Consider the following 23695-nt stretch of genomic DNA (forward strand, 5'->3'; position numbering starts at 1 on the left):
AGCTTCTCTTCCTCTGCTTTGTTAAGAATCCAGGTTTCCTCTCCGTAGCTTACTGTTTGTCTTATTATTTTTTTTATAGATGTATCTTCGCCTTTTTGGAGATTATTTGGAATCTTATTTTCGCATTCGGCGCTTCCAGCAGTTTACTTCCCCTCATCATCATCGCTTCCAGATTTTCTCCCTCTTCACCGTCGTCCTTGATAACCACACCAGTTTTTGTAGATATGTGGCGGAAAATGAGTATTTGCTACGAGAGTTAAATATATCACTTGAAATTAATAAAAGATAAGAGCTTCAAATACTTGGAAACTGGAGACAGATAAATTAGTCTGTTAATACGAGACGTAAAAGAAGAATGAGTATTGTGTTAATATTTTTCTGGAGAAAAATTATGATTCAAAGATTCGTATTAATTATATTAACCTTATTTTTTACTAAAAATAAAGGGCTGAAAGTAGGATGTAAGAATGAAGTAATCGCTCACGTTAATTCACATTTTCTCATCGCCGTTGGCTCACAAATGGAAAACGGCTTTGTGTTTCCGGAAATAAATTCTCTCTAGAGTAGATAATAATGAGAAAAAAATCTCTAACTTTGCTGTTGATGATAGAATTCGGTAGAAAACAGTTGAATTATCATTTAAATTACAATGTTTTTGAGAAGAATGTATTGAGGGAAATGAAAAATGGAATTCTGTTGATGGGTTTTCATGAAAGTATGAATGAGTATTTATAGAAGGACTTCATTTCAACTTTATAGATTCTTAATAGGAAGAAATAGATTGTTGGCTACTTAGTAATTATTCATTGCCCTATAACTAGTCACTAGTCATTATGATTGCGCAGTTATCATATATTCTACGAGAGTTTTAGTACTATTCATACTTCGTTCGTAGAAATTTCAAAAAATTTCGAATTATGGTTATGGAAATGTTTAAGAGTCTTTAGAAAAAATTCTCAGTGTGAAATTCAACAAACCTTGATTTCTGTTAGACTGGAATCGAGATAAAAATTGAAAGTGCCCCAAGCTACAATAGAAAGAAATATAAACAGAAACAACGGAATATTTTCTTCTTTTTTTCAATTGAGTTGGAAGTGAGTAAATTTGGAGAGATACATAATTCTATTCCGAGTGATATGGGAGATGGAATACAAAAAGGAAAATATATTTTCCTCTACCTTTGCTTTCCTTCCAAATAATCAAACTAAAGTCAGTTCATTCTAAATACGCAATATTGCTGAGTTTCTGAAATGTAATTATATCTAGAGAGATTTCATAAGCTGTTGTATGTTTCGACCCAACCTTCTTTCAGCAAGTCATCACTCTGATGGAAATTAGTTTAGATGAGAATATCGAGGTTTCGAATAATTTCAAAATGATAAAATGTTTTATAGTAGTTCCAGAAGAACGAAGTTTGTGGTAGTTGCCAAAAATAGTTACGATTATTTTACCATTGAAGTTGATTTATATAATTTATACAATATACATATTCACATATACTATACAACAAAAGGACATAAGTTGTTTTTATTTTATTATCTTTATTATAGAAGTCAAACTTCAACACGTTCCATCCTAAAGAAAACCCATAGAACAGAATTTATTTTATCAACTGATGTCAACTTTGTTCCAATCCATTATCATCAGACTGAAGCCTAATCTGAATAATTATTAGAAGTATATCCTGTGAAGTAAGCAGAATGTATTGTAGTGATTTCTTATGACCACTCACAACATTCAACATCATATTAAACAAGTAACAAAAATTGGAGGAAAAATTTTTATCAGAAAAATTTCGATGGGAACTAATAAATATGTATGTACGAGTATATAGACTGTTTGCACAATATCTCAATTCTTAAGCACAATTCGACAAGTTGAGAGCATGCTCGATTAGTGAGTAAACAAAAATTTTAACGTAGTATTCACCCTTCTTATTTATATCCAGGAAATAGGAAAGTTCCAAAACATACATTACAATAATTGTTCGATATTGTTCAATTTTCAATCATAATTATTTCTTGAGAAAAAAGTTACCTATGAACATTATAGATACAATACGAGTTTGTGATTTGGAATGAATTCAATAGTTCCACTATCAATTTTACTGGAAAACGCTCGGCGTTACAAACAAACAAAATGTGAACAAGGAGTTTTCTTTGATTTTGTTGAATGGCAATATGTTCAATACTTCTCATTCACGTGAACTCTAAACAATGGAAATTTCACATTGAATTTGTAGGTAGAGCAAGAACAGAAACTAGAGTTACGAATTTATTGATAGAAAAATATAGCTACGTGCCATACATTTCGTAATAACCTCTGAGTAAAATAGGAAGATGATCTAGAAAAAATATGCTAGTAAATGAAAACAAAAATCGACTAACTTCTATTAGTAAAGATGTCAGAATAAATGTATAAACAATATTTTCAAGAAAATCCTGATATCTATAACACCTATAAAGGAAAATACCATGTGCAAAAACTCAGACTTAGCACAAAGATGTGGAGCTCTGGTGAAAGCTTGTTCCCAGTTATGATAAAAGTCTGAAGTAATAACAATGAATCAGATTCGGCTGACAAAATTGAGCCGTGCACAATTACCAAAACTAGATCATGCTTAATTAGCAAAGCTGATCCTCGTTTAACTACAATTTCTAGTTCTGGAGTTCAGAATGGCCTGACACATATTAAAAATAAGTATAGCTGGACATCAGGTAACGGGTACGAAAAAACAGGTAGGTAGTATGTAACCGAACGGCCTAAGTTTGGATTTCCATTAAACGCCATGATTGGGTTGACCAGTCTTGGCGCAAGCTTGAGTATCCAATAAAAAACCAAAGATAGATTATTCAGTCTTGGCCCAAGCTTGGTTAATAATTGGTATGGCAATCATTCTACTCCCAAACATGGTTTGAATAGACTTCACACTTTCTTGGAATATATCGAATGAAAATGATAAAAGTTTTTTGTTTTTGATTGTTATTTTGTTTAATGAAACCAATATTTATATTTAAACCAATATCCAAACTCACGATATATTGCACACTTAATAACATCTCTGACTAAAAATTAATCAGCCGTCCTCTGAATTAATTAACTAATTGTGGCAGGTGGAGAAATTATAGCATGTTCTGAAAACAGAAACTAATTATTCACTCCCTTGATTCCGAACATCTCGTTTATTTTATAATCTTTAATTAAGGGTTCCTCAACCAACTTTGTAACTTCAATCAGCGATTGCGCAAGATGTATAGCAAAATTCATTCTTATAAATGAACAGTGATTTTTGAATAAAATATTTACTTCGACTACTTATCAAGCTTCAAATTTTTCCTAATCATAAAAAATAATGTAATTTCAAATAATAAAACTGCCAAAGAGTTTTTTAAAATATTAACGTTTCGATCTTTTATTTGCTAAAAAGACTTAAAATATGTGGTACATAATAACTCAAACTTTGAAGAAGATATTTTGAATCTTCAACCCGTAATACCATTAGAAATTACAAAATAGGAAAGACAATAAATTCAACAATGACAAAAAATAGTCTTTCGGAAGTTCTCTGGGACTCGTGAGTCGCCTTTGCATTTGTTTGATATCGCTTTCTATCAAGCAATTTTTCTAAATTTATGAAAATAAAGTTTGGCTAAATTTTCTACAAAAAAAGTGGACGGATGAGCAAGCACATGGTAGTGATGGAACAAAATTATTTTCTTCAATAAACAATATTGGTAAATTTTCGTTTTCCTTTTTTTCTGAACAATCACTTCACACCTTCACAAAATTCCTAAATTCTGTGGTAACGATTTTACTGGCAGAAATGACCGTTTTTGCTTTCTCAGGAGTATACGTATCGACCATATTTTTATTTCTGAAGCTTAATTACGTACCCAAGATTCATGTAGTATGGAATATCGACATCAAAAATACTCAATTGGCCGTAAGAAGTTTATTCTCAATAAACTCATATGATTGAGCTATGATGCTTCGACTATGAACCAGGCGTTTATAGTTTCAAATTCAACAAAGACGAAAAAATCAAGAAAGGGCCTTAGAAAGTTATGGTCTTGAGAAATTTGCTGACATTTTATACAAAAAATAAACAGGTTTGCGTTCTTTATTATATTACTTAAATAAATTTCTTAGCAACAAAATAGTGAGAATAGGGATAAGAGAACATATTAATAATATAAGAACCGCATTATCATAGGTATAAAATGGAAGGAGGACAGTATCCTAACCGCATCGTCAAATGAGTATAGTGCTGCAATAATGTGAAATATTTTTAGTCAAAGACAAAATGAAAATAGATGTGACCTAATAGGAAATGAAATTTCCTAAATTGTCTCTGTCAACCATTTCTACAAAAAATTGAAAATACACCTTCAAGTTTAACTTATGTGAGGCCATGCTCAAATCAAATGTATCCTCAAACCACTCAAACAATTACAAGCTTCTTTGATATATGAAGCAAAAAAATGACTTGATTAATTTTCTTTACGCAAATAGATAAATGTTATTTAAAAACAGTATCGGAAATTCAAAAACATCAGATGATCCCTCACCACCCTTTTAAATATTCCAATCAGATACAAAAAGTTATGCAAGAGTTAAATGGAAATTCAGCTGCGTTGAAAAGTGAATCTAATTTTTTCGTTTCAAAAATTAAGCCAAAATTCAAGTTTCGAGAACAATAATTACAATTACAGTCATGAAATGCGCGACTTAATTTAATAGGAACTTTAAATTTAAAGCTTCCTTTTAATGTATTATGAAACCGACCGTGATTGGAGTATTTTCATCAGAAATTGATATTTCATCTACTGTCAACATCCCCAGATTAGGTTGGTCGACGTAGGACTTAGTTTTTCTGTCAAGCTGCCTGTAGTTGTAATTGTATTTAATTGTACATAACAATCACATGTGAATGGGTATAAATATTACGTAGATTGATAAAAAGACTTCGCTTATGGATTTGTTTTCGTTTCATATTTGGCTTATACATATTTACAGATCATAAAAATAGGATAGAAATAGAAATTAAATCAACGTGTTTCAGTATCTCTTTGAAATTTTGTGAGCGTTGCCACATATCGAGGTAGACTGTTTTCTCTTTGCCACTATGTACTAAAATATATATAGGGTCTTCCTCGTCTTTTTCTTTTCTGCGGTTAATACATCAATGCTTTCTTCGGCCTATTCTGATGCATTCTCATCACATGCCAGAGCAGTTGCTTAGACTGTATTCTCTCTGAAGTCGTGTATACTCGACCTGTTCTTCGTCGTATACCTTTATATTGTATACGCTCTTTGCTGGATATCTTGCACGATCTTCTCAAGTGGTTTATTTCCACATCCTATTTTCTCATGTCTATCCGTCAGTTGCCAGCACTCGCATCCGTACGTTAAAATGGGCTCCACTATGACTTTGTATATTGTCATTTTTAGGTTAAGTTCAAACAAAGCAATAAGTTCAGAATTTGTGTAGCTTTTTTCCTCTGTTTCTTATATCTATGTATTAAAATTTATTGAAATAACTACAAAATGTATTTTATAATTTCCTTCTCGTCACAGGTTTTGCTTATATACAAGGTATCCCACGACGAGTTAAAACTCGTATTTTGCACATGGCAAAATACTTATATGTGCTTTCGGATACGATCTTTTCAACTAAAATATTTTCAAAGATGACCGACTTTCCATTCTACCGGAAGTCGACTGTTATTTTAAATGTAACACCCTATATATTAATACATTTTAGAAATTTGCGTAAAATTTAAGTATACTTTTGTATAAAAACTTCTTTCGAAAAATGCATACTTTTTGAGTCATTAATTTCTTTGTAATATATTTTACTATTACAGACTCTTATAAATTATTTTTTTACGAGGATACCCTTAAAGATATGAAAATGGTTTCTGATAGGTTGCTTTAAGCAAGGTCAGACGTATTTGAATCTATGTTGGAAAATTTTTCATTTTATACAGTGTTCAAATTTTATCTTCATAAATATCAAATTTCTCTATTTTCTTAAATACAACCACCCGGTTTTATCTATTTTAATGTATTCAGGGGTAAATAATAAGGTAAATTCATGTATACTTTTCTATACCTAAACGTTACCGTTATCCAGATATTAAACGTTTTCTGTAAATTTTTAAAGATTCAGGTATGGTCTAAATTTTATTTTGATCCGTTGATACAAGCACTAAGAAATAAAAAAGTGATTTCCTTTATCTTGTTAAGGTCTGTGAAAAATCAAATTTTATTTACTAATCCTATTCCAACTTTTAGTCGTTTTCGAAATATTCGAGGTTTTAAATATTATTGTATTTTTTAACAAGTTTTAATTTTTCATATATACTTTTAGTAGGCTTTGTAATAAATGACACTTATTTAACTGTCATTAGTTAATTGATGATACTTTCTAAAACCGTCAAAATGGTTCGTTCACATTTTAATAACGAAGATTATGTGAATATTTTAGTTGAAAAGATCGTATCCGAAAGCCCAAACATAGAAATTTTCGTGATTTTACTGTAAGTATTCTGCCACAAACAGATAGTTTTATCTCGTCTTGGAACACCCTGTATACAAAAAAGCAAATCTTATATTAAACCTTATCAATTTTTTTCACAAAAAAATCGTGTAATCCATTTTTTACGCAATGTTTCCTCGTAGCAGATGATTATTCGAAATCTTTCCCGGTTAGTATTTCCCAATTTTTCATCAATCATACTCTTCGCATTCTTCGATGCCGCTTTAGCTCGACTTTGTTTTTATAATTATTTTCTCTGATAAATTCCCAATTATGGCCAAACAAGCACACCCTCTGATTATATTTGTATCATTTTTTAGATTAATCGCTTGAACCGTGGCACTGAATAATTTTAAAAATCTGTAATGTTATTAGTGAAAATTTTTTGATACTGACTTTAATTAAAATATTTGAATAAACTTCGTAGAAAAAAACATTAATCAATACTTTTGCTCAATTATTTTCTCACAACATATCCTACTAAAATTGTATATAGTTATGACACATAGTTAATGCGAGAGTGACATTTACATTTTACAGATTAAATTCAACAAAAGCGGTCGTTGTAACTAAATTGCTGGAAATTATTTCTTATTATGAGGGTATGAAACTATTTGAAACTCGTTTATTTCTGGCCAAGTTGTGTTAGAATAATACCTCACTGCAATGCTGTATGAAGATTAGGAAACACAAGCGGGATCAGATCATTAAAGAGATTAATGGTATAGCTAATAGATGATATAAATATATCCAGTCTTATTCAACCCTCTCTTTCAGGACCCCGCAACTAATGTGAAATTAATTTTTTTCATTGGTGTCTTCTTCCAATCAACCAGTGGCAGTTTGTTTCAAGATTATGATACTCAGTGGACTCAGTTTTCAGTAATTTTTACTCGCTGTTGAATCGAATAAGTATCCGTTATTATATTGGAGATGGACTAGTTCCATTGTTTAGGCGTAGTTTGTTAAGCTTTCAGATTATTTTAAGACTTTCAAAGTTAATCAATTATCATTCTCAGGTTTGATATTACTACAATACTGTCAGAAATAACAAACGAACGTTTCTTGATTCTAATCTAATACTATTACTATTTATATTGAGTATTGATTCGTGTAGGAGTCCTGCCCTTGCAAGAAATGGAGATAGCAGAAATAATCCTAAATCCTGTTGTGTCAAAATATACGTAAGTCCACTCAATTGTTAGGAATAACCAGGAGTCAAATTACCCTTTATGAAATTGTGTGCAAAGAAGTTAATATTAGAAATAACAACAAACGAATATACATCTCAACATAAGTTGTATTGTCCTAATTACTCTTTGAAATGAGTGGTATTGGAGAGATAAAAATACCATTTGTATTGATAATAAAATAGAATAACATCTCGAAAATGAAAATGTGAAAAAGGGAGCAAACGAGGGAAAATTAGAAAGATAGAAGTAATTGAAGCGAGTTTCGTACAAAAATTAGAACCTTCTGACACTAAAAAAAGATCACTACAAATATTTACTTTATGTTACAGTGTGATAAGAATATCGCAGTGAATTGTTAAGGCACAAATATGTAATTAATGATTTTACAAGGAAAAAACGAAAAAATATTGGAACATCAGTTAATATAAAAAATATATGATTTCCAATAGACCCAGTATTGTAGAAGAGGAAGAAGGCAAGAGAGAAACAGAAAGAAGGGTTAAATCAGGAAACGTAGAGAAACAAAAGAATAAACTGGTTAAAACCTGACAGAGTTTACTAGTGAACGAAAACAGTGATTATAAAAATAACAATATGCTATAATGATACAGGAATCTATATATCGAAATAATTAAAATGAGTTTATTGAAAAGAAAATATGTTCAATGTAAAATATTATAAATTAGAAGGGTTACAGTGAATCTAAAATACTTTTTTCTTAAGCTGGCAAATTTATAATTGTAACAATATCTTTGGTTTCTATAAAACATTAAAACACAAATAAAAGTGGAAAGAATGTTAGGGAAGCTCTCTTGTTTTTGTAACTTGAATCTAAAAGAATTATTAATTGAGAAGATTGGCCCCTGGTTTCCTCAATTATATAGAGTAAGCTGTTTGGTGACAACCTATGGAAGCAATTGTGGAATTATATTCAGATAAAATTAAAATAATTGACCCTGTTAAGTTTCAATGAAAAATATTTTCAATAAGGTGGAGTTTGTAGATGAGGCAACGTTTTTTAGAATCGATCGACACTATTTTAACTACTGGGCTCGGGAAAATCCCCATTGGATGCAAACCAAACACTCCCAGCGCTGTCTTTGATTTTGTTATTTCCGAAATATCTATTTTTCATGTAAATATTCGTGCCAAGGAAAATGACGATTTGTTCAATCACATTATAAAATTAAATGAATTTTTTTTTGTCATTGTAGCATAAGACAAACGCTCCAGGTTGAGCTTGCATTAGAGTGTTTGAGCTACCCTGGTTATTCTTCAGTACTCTATGAAACAATTTATTTCCTATTTAATCTAATGCTTCCTTGGTTTTTTTTGGGGGGGATTATACAAAACAATTCTCTTGAAGTTTCACGGTTATTTTTGAGTTAAATAACATTTAATTATTGTACTATCACTTTCAAAACAAAGCATTAACATTTGGCTTTCATTCTCCCAAGAGGCTCGCTTCCCTCTTTACAAACTTTGCCAGATTCTCACACATAAGTAAATATCTTACTATACATTTTCCTTGGAGATGGAAGTAATGTTTCAAATGCAGCATATCCATCTGTTACAGCATGTCATTTAACAAACAATGCTAGCCTTGTCTTTATTCCAGTGCTAGGTAAATATAGAAAGAAATATAAAGTGTCTCAATTGAAAAAATTGAGCTGCATTTTAAATGTTGTGTACTTTATATATTATCAATTTTTTGATATAATTTTCATGAAAGCTAATTTCGTTTAACTTTTGTAAAAAAATTTTCTTTGTACTTCTGTTCAGGCCCTACGAAGGGTTTATCCACCTCCACTTTAACAGGATCTGATTTTTTATTTCTCTCCACTTCAGAATATTCCGTAACCCATTGAAAGGTAGTAACAAAATCAAGATAATGTATAAATTATAATGGAGTACCCAGTAAGTATATTCTGTTCTGGCTATAATAGGGCTATGTATGTTATTATATCAGAAAGTTTTGTATTATACAAATTAAGTTATATTGTTACGAGCTCGTCCACCACATGGGCCGTTGAAGCCAGTCCTGTCCAGTTATTATGGAACTCTAAAATTTGGCTATCACGCCGAATCGTTTGAACAGCAGCGAGTTGTTTACATCATTTTCATCGAACTAAATTCTTGGAGGTTCTCTTTGTTTATTCGTTTCGCTTGTTTATTTTTAAGAAATTCGTTTTGGATATATAAAAGAGTCTGCTTATCGGAGTTAGTTTATAATAAATAGTCACAGTGAACAGAACAAAATAGAAGACCAACCGGTGAATTTAAATAAATTATATTATTATTATTATTATATTATATATTATTATCGTTAGTTAAGTCTAGTGCTAGAGTTTTAAATAAATTAAGTGAATAGAAGAAAGTGTTTATAAATTCACCCTAGCGATAGAAATAGTATGAAAAAATAAGAAAAGCTTCACAATATATATATATATATATATATATATATATATATATATATATATATATATATATATATATATATATATCAATAAAAGGCTACTTTTCGCTGTCTTCATTTTTATTTGATTCTAGTATAGGAAGTTAAGCAGATTTCATTTGAAAAGTTTGATTGGTTCTACATCTCAAAAACTTGTTTGTTGTTGTTCTAATGTTAACTGATATCTGAGACATTGTATCCGTGATTATTCCTCAAACGACGGTTTGTACCAAAAACAAATTTTATTATTTAACTGACTATTTTAAGACAGGAAACTTTCTATCGCATCTGACATAAGCTTTTTACTTCCGGCGAGGTTGATTTTACAACAAAGTGACGTGACATAGCTTTTGTGATAGAGCTTCCGAGGATAAATTTCTAATGTCTGATCTATTTGTGTCACGAAACGAGGAGAATAACATTAACTTTTATGTTGGAAATTCTAATTGTGAGAATATCATTTTATGGAACAATTTGCTTTTATCTATCTTTATTTCCTTCAATTAAACTAATGTAATTGAACTATGCAATATTAATTCGTAAACTTGTGTTTAGAGAATAATAATAAAGTTTATAATGCTTGGATGATTTCGTATGTTAGGACATTAAGACGTTGTTAGCTCAAGTTCTTTCACTATTATTGTTCCTATTAAAAAAATTTCACGTGATGTAATGTATTAATGTAATATAAATATATATAGTTGAGAATAAAATTTATATTTTTCCGATAATTTCGTATGTTAACACATTAAGGAGTTTTTAGTTCTAATTTTTTCATTACAATTTTCTACAAACAACAATCATACAATTATGTGATTATCTAGATTGGGATCTGTTTATTACTGAGGGCTATTATTGCGCTCATTAGACACTGTCCTATGGAGAACCACTTGAAAAAAATCGGAACAACTTCCAACAACTCTTTCTGCAAGAAACCAAAGATCACTCCATCTGTGACTGCGAGGCTGTCCATCCAAAAAGGTTACGGTACTCTAATACTATATTCACGCTTCTAAACTCAGAAGACATAAGCCACATAGCTGCCTACTGGTAAACAGTCCGGCGTAGATAAATAACTCAAAGTGTTAGCGAAGTAGATTCGTGGCATTTTTTACGTCTTAGTTCATTTCATCTGAATCTCCAACACTTGACACAACAACAAGTTTCAATTTTTCTTAAACTTATCTCATGATGTCCAACATTTTAAATTTCTTGATCAGTTTCTTTGAACGTTTTCTCAAGTTTACCGAGTACTTTCAATTACTTATCAAATAAAAATGGAACAGTTGCCATCATCAAAGTCAACTGATATAAGTTTGCCTTCTTTCTACTGAAAGTTCCTTAAATATCGGGTGGATCACCTATAAGAGTTCATTGTTGATAGTTTTTAAAAGTTGTACAAAATTATCAGTTTAAAATCAAATAGCTTTGTGTTCACTTCATAGAAATAATAATTGACCAACGGTAATATTACTTTATCATAGTATCACAAGACATACATTTCAATTAAAAAAAAATTAACAATAACGTTGCCAAGTTAGAGCTGATTATTCCTAAGTTTTAGAGAATAAACTTCAGACATCAATTCTCAAACCAACTTAAATGTTATCTCTTGTGGAAAATGTGATATTCTTTTTTTGGGAATTCTTACCATTGGTACTAAATGGTTGCCCTATCATCTCTACATTCATCAAAGATCAGCTCTATAATTAAAACCAATTTAAAGAAATTTCTATGAAGCATTAAAAGATGTACTCAAGATATTTTGATATGCTTCAATTAACCGTTGCAGTTTTATTTTCTATTTTATATTCACGATAATATATTGACATTCAGAACAAATTAAACGGTGACTTGGTAGAAGTGCATAGGCATAATATTTCTGTCATAAATCCATTATTGTAGTACAACAATTACATCTCCGGAACACAAGTGTCTGAGACATATGTCATTTTCTCTTGGGTTAAACTATGTACTTTTTCTATTGATGAGATTTTCTCAATTGTTTAAAAGAAGACACTAGATTGAAATGTATAATGTATAATTCTATTTTACTGAAAATTGTAATTAATATTCATATTTGATAAATTGCTTCCGTTAGGTCCTTTCCCTTGAACACATTTTCGGTCTATATATACTTCCGTCTGTGCATAGTCGAAACATTAAATTTGGTACAGTTGTTTTATGCTTTTGATATTGTTGAGAGGATTTATCTTGGTATCAGGTAATTTTTTCAAAAGGATCGTATTGAAATCTTCTTCCATGACAACAGTTTTTAATTTTTGATTTAATTTTTTGCCCATCACAACGGCATGTAGGGCCAATAAAGAATCAATCTGAAATTAAAAACTAAAAATGCAATCCAACTCTATCGATTTCATATTTTTGCTTGAAGTGCAAATTACCGTCATTTTGAACAATACCTGAAGGAGTATTTCTATATTCTAAATTATAATATTCCATTATAACCAATATTTGATAATATTTGATTGATACTGTTTTAGTATAAGAAACTACGTTAAAACTATTCCCATAAGGTCGCAGGCTTTCGCATTTGCAAAATATATGTAAAAACACTAGTCATGCATCTGACAGATGACTATGCGTAGGCTAATGTGCAATTGAAACCTTGCAAATACTTGCTCAAGTAGAGGAAACGCAAAATAGATATAACGATAAGGAAAACAAACCAGTGAGTATTAATCATAACTGAACAGAATACAATAATTGGATTTTAAAATGTTTTTGTGATAAACAAAAATTTCACCTTTAATTTTTAGAAGAAAATTTCGCCGCTGTTGCAAAGTTAAATTGGAAATAAATTTTTTAATTTAATACTAAACTAAGTTGGAATTTTTGGAATTGTTGGTGATATTCATATTGAACACACTGTGTTTACACTACCACTACACCAACACTCACAATTACAATGTTTGACGCGTGTTTCGAATTATCGTCTTCAGAGACTAGTTTACTAGTTCACTTAGCCAGACAGACAGTGTAATTGTGAGTATTGGTGTAGTGGTAGTGTAAACAGTGTGTTCAGTATGTAATACTGAATATACTAAATATATAAATAATTTCAAGCAGTGCGCTGAGATAATTTCCAATAAAATAGAATCTTCTTTGTTATGAGGTCATATGGATGTGAGTATGTTAATTAATAATTATCACCTCAAGTTTTAGTAGAATTGAATGGACTATTTTTTTCAAATTTGGTTATCTTAAAATGTCAACATCAGTTTCATTGGCAAAATTGACGTTTAAAAAACCTTTTATGCATGGCCAATCAGAATTAACATGAACAATAACTTCTTCAGAACTAAGTTTGAGAATTTTTTTGTCAATTACCGTGTAACAACCATGATCGCTGTACTGTTATGGAATTGATTTAATATGAAATTTTTCCATCAATTTCCAATTTATAAATAATTGAAAAAATTTAGTTGAATTTCATCTCAGATCTCTGATTCATCACCGATGAAGGTATCTGGAAGAAGTGAAATCGATTTGATGTATGTTGACTGAGTTTTTGATTGATTTTCCTCAATGAATGAAAGATTTTATTATATAGAGGGAAATGAGAAATCATTGTCGTGACATTTCAAAGAGAGCTTGCTAGAAGAGATCTCTAAACATTGTTTGGCTTCAATGGTTAGCACGAAAAAGTATAATCACATCAAAAAACTATCCTTCCATCGGTGTCTGAAAATACTTTTATACAAGGCCATTATTACAAATACAAAATGAACTGGTAGTTTGAAATTTTAAATAGATAATCTGCTTCAAAATACTACTTTGGCAGGCGAAGCATTTATTATTTCAACGTTGAATTCATAACAGAAAGCTAAAAAGCTTCTTTCAGAATAGCGGTATATTGTTTTGTGAGGAATAGCACTGAAACGTTCTCTTCCACTCTTTAAATTTTGGATATAATCAGAAATTTCATAGGGCTAAAGCGAATATGGACAACAAGAAAGACTTTCACTGTTCAACAACTCGTGAATCAAAAGTGACTTGTGGTACGGGGGAGGGGTTATCATGATGAGAAAGAAAGCCGTTGGCACATTTTCGAGTATCTTTCTTTGTACTTCGTTATGTAAACATTCCAGTATTCCCTTGTTATTTCGGAATTTTTATTTGTTCCTTCTGAAATGAACTTTGATTTTAATTAAAGGACTTTATCAAAACAAGGTGAGTCACTGATTTTCTATTGAGAGTTTTAACTCTCTCTTTTAACTTTAAGGGTTCGATTTCACGCCAATTTGAACAAAATAACCCAAGTCATAGAAAAAATTTCGCTTGTACTACTTGTAAACAGTTCAAAAAACTAGTTAGGTAATAATAGCAGATTCGCTTGTTTCAAAGCATGAGAGTATGGGATGTAATAAGTATATTAATAGTAGAAAGATTTATATTTAATCACACCTCGTAGTTTATTTCTAATTTATTTTTCTTACGTACTCTTTGACGAAAAATGAACATTTTATTGAAAAAAAAAACAATTGAATTTATATGGAGTTAGTGACAAAGATGGAACTTTATTGAAATCCATGGCCTTGAATCCATGAAAGTTCGGAATGTGGAGGCATATATTCAATGGACCGTATTTGGAAAGTTTCTCATGTGATACATTGGGAAACCTTCTACATACTGAGAAAATTAATAAATCTGTCATGCACCCATTGTGAACTTTCATAAATTTTGTTTTCCAGCTAGAGCGTATCTACCTATTAATCTTAAATTTCAATTAAACCACCATTTGAACTCGAATTAATATATTAAGCTATACAATCACATTATTCATAGTTATAGTTTGATGAATCAATACGTTTGACATTTTCATCTTCAATTAACAATCATCCCAGAATAAGATCAATCCTTAAGAATCAGATTCCAGTTGGAATGTATCCAGCACTTTTAAACCGAAAAACTTATGAACAGATAACATAACAAATTATGAGAAAATGTCAGTTATTTTAGAGTTTCAAATGTGATTAAAATAGAAGGCGGAACAGAGCACCTTGCGGAAGTTGAATGAGATTTGAGTGCTTAATAACAAAAGGAGTCTATTCAATTTTGCCCATGGAAATACATTTAATTTTTTATAACTGAAACTACTCCCATCAATAATTAATGGAAAAAAACGAATATTTAGGGACTAATTTTGGGATTAACTTGGCATTTTTGGAACCGTTGGTGATTTTCATGGCACATACACTGCTTACACAACCCCTACGCCAGGTAAACTGTTTGCAGTTTACTTCAGTATCTGAAGACGATAACTTATCGAAACGCGCGTCAGACATTGTAATTGTGAGTGTTGGTGTGGTAGTAATGTAAACAGGGTGCTCAGTATAATTTTGGAATCTTTATACATTTTGATCAACAGTCAAGTGCAGTAATCTTAGCAACAAAACCATATGAAAAAATCATAGTTATTAAATATGTTTTTGAAAGCGGAGTAAAGAACAATGTTTTGATTGGCCAAAGTGACGCATGGAGCCCAAGGTCCAATAAACACCTCTAACCCTGCTCCCGGAACGGTGGTTCCCCGGCGGCACTCTTTGTAAATACTACTTCGCCGGGGCGTTCTTACTGCTACTCTTCGTACGTGATGCGGAGGTCCTTGATGATGGTCCCACACACGTGTGTGTGTGTGTCTTCTAATAATAAATGAATAGTAAAGTTGATAAAGAAGAAACACGGAAGTTTGGCACATCAAACGAAAAAAGAGTAAAGGAAGGAAAAAAAAATTTTTAAGAAGCCAACTGCAATGCAATGCATACAGAGAAAGATGATTTACAATTTTCACGTCACCCAATGATAAATACCAAAACTAACAAAAATTCACCAAAAATTTGAGGAAGATACAGATCTTAATTCGAGTCTTAGAAATAATGTGAAGAAAATATGAATCAGTTAAATAAAATGTGAAATAATAGTAAAATTTTCATAAAACGTATCGAAATCTAAAAACTACGTACAGTTTTTGAGGCGAGTGAGGTTGTAGAAAACGGGGAAGTAATATCGTATATATGGACAAAAGTTATATACATGGTGGTCACTCCCAATTTAATGCAAGAATTATAGAAAAACTTGGCATGACTTCCGTGGAAGTTGTGATATTTCATGTCTATTGTTTCTAATGAAATCAGATACTGGACGAAGTTCTAATGCAATTATCTGTGGTTCATTTCGAATTTTTATGAATCCCAAGTTCATATTCCAAATTGTCAGTGGATGGTTTATATTTCATAAAAATTAATGATGTAAATGAAAACGATCTTGGACTTTCACCAAACATCATCGACAATGTGCAGTGTAAGGCAGTGTTTGAGCGATGCTTTAAGCTATTTGTATAATAAAGATTGAGTGTACAATATTATACGAAATTTTACAGAAACTTCACATACACGTTATACTAGGTACTGCTCACAGAAAAGTGTCTTCATTAAGATGAAGGTTGGTTTCTTGGTTGAGAAATATCTATGAATGGATTAGTAGGTATACGAAGCACAGGAAAAGCGCGAGATATAAATATTTGATGTATTGATAGTATTTTAGTCAGTTAGTTGTTTTTGTTATTTTTTTTTATTTATATCATTCTTACTGTCGCGTGTTGATTAGGAGCGATAATTTTTCATGTTTTTGGCACTAAGGTTCCTTAATATTTACGTTGTGAATTTACTATACGAGAAAGTATGTCATTATATTTGTTGAAAATATATTAATTAATGACTAATACGATTTCCAATAAAAAATAAATTTAATGCAGACAGGGACTTTTCGAATTAAGAGGGAAGCTTAAATGAGATGGATAATGACAATTTATGAATGTTATTCATTTCTTCTAAGCACCATCGCAAATTTCCTTGTTGGCTGTTGAGATTTGGAAAGATACATCCTAGCATAGTCTTGTGGCCAAAAACAGAAAAGAGAAATTACTTTAGCGTTGATCTACAGTTGACTAGAACCTTGGATAGCTAAGCTCATAGAAAAAATGCAACAGATGCACATCCAAGCAGTCCAACCTAATCCCACCTAGAGCATTATTTGTAACTTGATAAGCTGACCTGGCTCATGAAAAAAAAGATCTTCTACGGATGCCCATAACGTCATTAATCGATTCTTCTTTTGGTGACTTATGGAAACAATAATCAAGGCTCTTCTTTACCGAAACCTACAGCCTACAGAAATTCAAAATTATTATCTACAGGCATCTCCACACTGCACGCACAACTCAAAATAGTCGAGGGTTCACTTTATTCTGCTCACTTAACACAATAAAAAATTAGATCAGAAATGTGTAACAATTTTGCCTATATAAGACTCAAAAATCCAAGACTTCCAAAAGAGCTGAAAATTCGCCTTAAGTGTCTACTAGGAAAACTTGCTGCCCCTGAGATAAAAGTCTCTAACGATGAGACCTTCAAATCAAGAAAACATGTTATTTTTGCCCATTTAATGAGACGTCGATTTTAATAGTCATTAGTAGATTCAGGATCATGCCATTTCCCAAAAATAAAAAAATAATGGAAAATTAAAACATTCTGACACTATTTCTGACATTGAAAAAAAAGTCATGTATTCATGCACAAATGAATTGCTAGTAGAAGAAAGAAATTCACCTTTTTTTCTCCTCATACACCATGAATAATATGCTACGCTGAAAGTAGACTTATATATAATTGAAACTTATAGATAGTGTAATTCCATTAGAATTGGAGCATTTGAAGAGTAGAATTAATTACGGAAACTGAAATATATTCAAAGAAAATAGAATGCTCAGTATTCAATATAAAATGTGTCACAATCATGCTTTTTTTACGTATCGATTCGTAGCGCATTGAAGTAACTGAATTTTCTTGCTTTTAAGTTTTTTTTCGGGAATATTTATCCATAGATAAAATAAAAACAAGAATTAAGTAATAAAATGTTGAAATGAACGTGTGATGCTATATCAATAAAATTTATGTTAATAGGTTCATGCGTGCGAAAAAAAGGAATGTCTTTTTAAATAGGGACATTATGAATTTTCATAGCGTCGACAAAATAAACGTGACCAACAAAACACGCTGAAGAAATATGAATTATTCAAAAATGGAATGTACGAATGTTGAAACAAGGCTTTGATATATGCAAGTCAAGAGCCTGTATTCAAAAAATTTTTTAAAAGATTTATTAAATATGATCCAGAAGAGTGAGAAAATTTGATTACCTTCTGTATTATAAACAACACAAAAGGATTATTAGGAGCGAGCTATGGAATTGGAGCATAGAAAAAACCAGGACAATGACAAAGTGGGGTCTTGGAGAATATACGTTTTTTACCCATTGTTAGGAACATGTGTTTGAGGTATTCATTTATCTCAATGAAGTGGTTTATGAATCAATTAAACATTTGCTTATAAGTTCTGGTTAATTTAGAACGTCCGATTCTTAGAAATAAATTTTTACTTTTGAAACCACCCGTATACTTTTTATACACCAATACATATACAACAATTAATATAACAATTTTGTACTTCCCTTGGGTTATATACAGAATAAGCCATATTATAAATAACGGATATAGTAGATTTAATCAAAATTAAAATCTTGCTCGCTCTCTGGAGTTTCCTCGGAGTTTTCAATTTATTCTGTGATTGAATGGACCAATACGAAATACGCAGTTCGTATAATATAAACTGCTGCATTTCTATCTACATTTATTTATCTTTAAGTAAACAAATTTTTTTTGCAATAATTGACTAATAATTTGATTTTATTTATCCATATTCAATTATACAGATAAATATCAAAAATGACATATTGTTGATGGGATATTCTTTTATCAAACTGATGATATATGAATGAAATCACAAACTAATGAAAATGGTTATTTATGTATCAAGATACTAGAGACATACTTTTGGTGACGGGGGACAAAAAGAGACTTTAGAGCCGTATTACAAATTATATTTTTTTTCGAAATCGTCCAGATTCAAAAGTACTTGCGAAAATATTTGGAATTTAGGCGAGCAGAATATGTTATGATATGTACATAGCTTCATAATATGATTATTTTTTAAAAATTGTCATTCGAATCTTATTTATTTTCATTTATTTATATTGATGGTTATAGAACAGTTTGAATGATTTGTAACGTTAAAAGGTTGTAAGCTGGTTGCCGTGTATCGCATTAATGTTAAACTTATTATGTTATTATGTAGATAATTCCATACAGATCACGGATAATTTGAAAATCGATCTAAGCTTGTTATGAACCATTTATGACCATCTTATCACGACCTAACTTTATATAGCCTGTCTTTAGTAATAGTCAGACATTCAAAAATTCATGCTATTGAGATTTTTAGTATCCTAACCTTTACCACTTTCTTATTTTATGCCTTTAACAACTGCCCTATTTCAATATCCATGTGTTATCTTTCTGTACATATATACTAAATTATTTATTGTTATTTGAAATAGTGACATTCTCAAAGAGGATTATCCAACACTACAATATCTACAATAATAATAATAATTAATGTTATTATCGTGATGATAATACTGAACACTATTAAGATAAAATTTGCATTATTGAATTCCGGACCAGCTGTACAGTATGACTTGAAAAAGTCAATCAAAGTAGGAATGATACTTATAAATAGATGTTAGTATCTTGAAGAATAATCTAACTGTATCTTTGTAAACATAAAATTCATAAAATATAACATTTAATTGTATCTAATTAGTGAATACTAACGGCTTAGCACCATTCTAATTGTAAATATCAATAATAATTCATCCTAAAATGGTATTGATATAGATATTTTTCTATTTCAAATTCTTGAGAAGTGAGCTTCTTGAAAGTTAATTAAATACACCAAAAAACACCTCTCAGATTATGCTCGTAGTTTATTCAGTTTTAAAAATAGTAAGGCGCTTCTGGGTGCTCATCTAATAATTGCTTCAATTTGTTTAGGTAACAACCAGAATTATTAAATATTCTACATACTATCTCTTTTTCACTAATTTCCGGCAAAATGTCGCCGATAGCTAAGAAATACAGCTCGGAGACTTTTCGTGATATGTAAATAATTTATATTCCCAAAATTGTTTTGTGAAACAAAGTTTCAATTCACCAATATCTCAATATAACGTGAGCTGGTTAGAGCTTCTATGTAGAGAACAGAAGCAGCTGCTCGCAAAAGTTCGAAATCAATAAACAGATAAGACATATAGAACATCAGAACTATTTTAGAATTGAAAAAAAGTTTCAGCATATCAATGCGAAGAATGAATAATCATTCTTTTATTACAATACATAAGGATTCAAATGGATATTAATAAGACTGTTTCGTGAGGTAAAGAATCGAAAGATCCTCCTTTCCAACTCATGGACATATATAAAAATGTTTTTAATACTTATTGTAAAAACACGATAATTTGCGAAAATGATGTATCTACTATATTTTCTAGAAGTGTCACTCATACATATATTTTAAAAAATGAGGACTGGATGAACATAATTACGATACGCTGAAAAAGTATTGTTTGATTTTTAAACCAGCAGCTGTGATACTATCAAAAAATTGTTACAATTTTCTTTTCAAAGTAATAAAAGTTGATTGCCCTATTTTCAAATTTATATCTTTTTATCAAGTAAATATAGCATCGTTATAGGAACTCAAATGAATTTCAAAATCATGCTTATCTAAAACAACAATTTCCATGATGACTTACTTTGACAAGCAAATATACATGATGTATATCAAACACAAACTTAATTTGAAGTCAAAATTTTTTCACAATTTTTTTTCGCGTGAAATTGAAATATTCTTATCAAACTTTTTTAACCGTTTATGTTTGGCGCGAAGCTTCGAAAATATCTTTCCGCTACTTCCAACGTCGTTCTGAAAGTGAACAACGCGCGCCAGAAACTGGAAACTTTCCGAGGAACATGATTCACTGCGCGTCGCTAACTTTGAATGATTAGCATTCAGTCGTAGGCATGCGGCAACATTAAAGAATTTCTTGCATCTCAATTTTGGAGTCTTATAAAGTGTTGTAAATTAGAGTTAACTCAGAATTCAAATGATTTTCGACAGATTTGTTCTAATGCCGTGTTCGTTCAAATGACAAATGTAATATCATACATTACACCGAACAATTTCTAATGGAGATTGCGTGATTGTAGGCTAATTATAATTAAAATTATGTGACAAATCACCATATCACATTTTGACTCACAATTTGCTGATATAGCTCTATGAACAGATAGATACATTTCTTCTAACTCACAGAAAATTATTAATTTTCATTGTAGCATCATGACAATTATTGGAAATTATCTTAAAAAACAGGCTACTTTCCAATATACCTCTAAATTATTTGATAATACTTTTTTCTTACCGGATTTGTAGCTAATAGAGAAACAACAATCATACGAAATTATCTTTTTCTGAAAAATTGACAAGATATTTAAATCAATTCTTGCATAGTGGATAGCAACAGATCCCCACCATCAATACCGATGCTGAAAACATTCTGGAATGGAGTAGAAGCAATATGATTAAGTTTAATATAACAAATACCTAGGCTGCTGTTTTTACAAAGGAGGCTGTCATTACAGCTTAGAATTTGGTCCTATCAACAAAAACATTGAGAAATTTTTAAGACCAAAAAGCCATATACTCCGTAACGGTTCTAATCTTCTACAAGACTCAGATTTGTCCATCTTTGAATTATTGCTCGCACATTTGTAGCTCGGCTCCCTGCCATAACCTATAGTATACTCGACTAAATACAAAAGAGAGCAATTCGACTTATACGCGACTCAGAGTTGACCAGAGACTTATACATTTTAGAACATATGAGGGAGGTCGCTGACCTGTTTTACTGATACTACCATGACAGATATTCTTCCGAGCTGACATATTCCCACTAGAGCAATATTTGCAAGACCTACTACACAGGTAGACGAGACTCATGAATATCGGGAGAAGTGCAAACCTGTCGAATCAGCTTCCAATGCACGTCTTTCCCGAGCACTTCAACCTACAAAAGTTCAAGATCAATATCCACATGCTTCAACACATAGCAGGCACCAACTACTCTAGTGTAATAACGGTTACTCTCTTGTGCTTGATTCTTACATAAAAAACAGCTTTTGAATGATAACCTGCATTTCATCCCAAACGAATTTAAATGTGGACTACAAGCTGGCCAAGAAAATCGAGTTAATTAAACATAATCAAGATAACTAGTAACTATCCAATCAAGCTGACCTGTGCATCATGAATAAAAGTTTTGTTTTAACTAAGAAAAGCCTTGACCAGTACAACAGAGTCTTCTATAACCTTCGTCAAGTACCCATTCGCTTTAAAAGTCTTATTTTGCCAGCCTTAAAAGATATACAATAACTGATATTTCAATACATTGAAACTTATCTTACGTTAGTTTTTAAATTGAAGCTCATACCATTTCTACATATTTTTACATTCAATAGCGCAAAAAATAGAGCTAGTTATATGGTAGAGGAAGGTAATTGACAAAAGATTTGGGGAAATGGAAACATTCAAAGGACTTTGAAGAAAAAGAACTAATTGCTGAATACTGTGTGGGGAGACACGAGAGAAGAAGAACTGAATTGAAGTGGGAGAATTCAGAATTGTAATATGTGAAGAAGAATCGTAAAAGCGATGAGAAAAGATAAAAAAATAGGAGCCTTAAAAGCCTGTAGTACTATAAATGTAAATGTATTTGTGATATAGTTGAAGGCTCAATCATGAGTTAAGTATCCGTTGCAGTTAGCGTTCGCCCTCCTAGGAATACGGTACATAAGTGTTGTGTACAAAGATGGTAAAGGTAAGTATCTAATTCACTGATTATCTTTTGTCATCTTGAATATGTAATGTGAAAGGTGTGATCACAAGAAATCTTATCACTTATCACTAACTAATAATAAACAAAAATGTTTATTATTAGTTACAGTCAAATAAATTTTCAATTTTTTCGAAATCCATTGAAATTTGTCTTACGTTAGTTTTTCATTTTAAGCATATACCATTACTATATATTTTTACATTCCATTTTCATAATTGTTCTAATTTTTATCATAAAATCAGCAACTTCAAACATATGCGAATAAAGTTAGTTAAAATGGATCGAATAGGCCTATGTTTAAAATATACTAATTACAAATCTTTTCACGGTGCCAAATTTAAAGCCCCTCTACTAATTACGTCGTTACGTATCTTGATGAGACATCCTCAAATAGGGAGTAGATGACTTTCGTTCTTATCCAGCCCTAAAAATCTCGAAGTTAATCATTCCAAGGGTAGCTTCAAGATAATTTGAGATCTTATAGTGTATTAAGGATGAATCTTGTTTCATGTCGTTCAAATATTTCTGAATAGATTAAGCTAGTAAAGTGTGCCATAAATGCTGAGCCTCTGATTACTAGTTTAAAAATTCTAGACACAATTTAGAATAAATTTCCAATAATCGGTTGAA

General features: G+C 30.8%; 1 protein-coding gene across 2 annotated transcripts in view; it reads right to left on the bottom strand.

Moving 5' to 3' along the window:
• LOC130891645 (neuropeptide CCHamide-1 receptor) overlaps window positions 1–21170 on the bottom strand; it is a 119375-nt gene extending 98205 nt beyond the window's left edge. Inside the window, exon 1 of one of the 2 annotated variants that reach the window (XM_057796494.1) lies at window positions 20924–21170. The gene's annotated coding sequence lies outside the window, so the exon portion shown is untranslated. The remainder of the gene's footprint in view (window positions 1–20923) is intronic. The other variant, XM_057796493.1, reaches the window with a different exon arrangement.
• Window positions 21171–23695: the final 2525 nt, after the last annotated feature.

Source organism: Diorhabda carinulata, chromosome 3 (genome assembly GCF_026250575.1).
Source record: "Diorhabda carinulata isolate Delta chromosome 3, icDioCari1.1, whole genome shotgun sequence".
In the NCBI taxonomy this organism is placed as follows: domain Eukaryota; kingdom Metazoa; phylum Arthropoda; class Insecta; order Coleoptera; family Chrysomelidae; genus Diorhabda; species Diorhabda carinulata.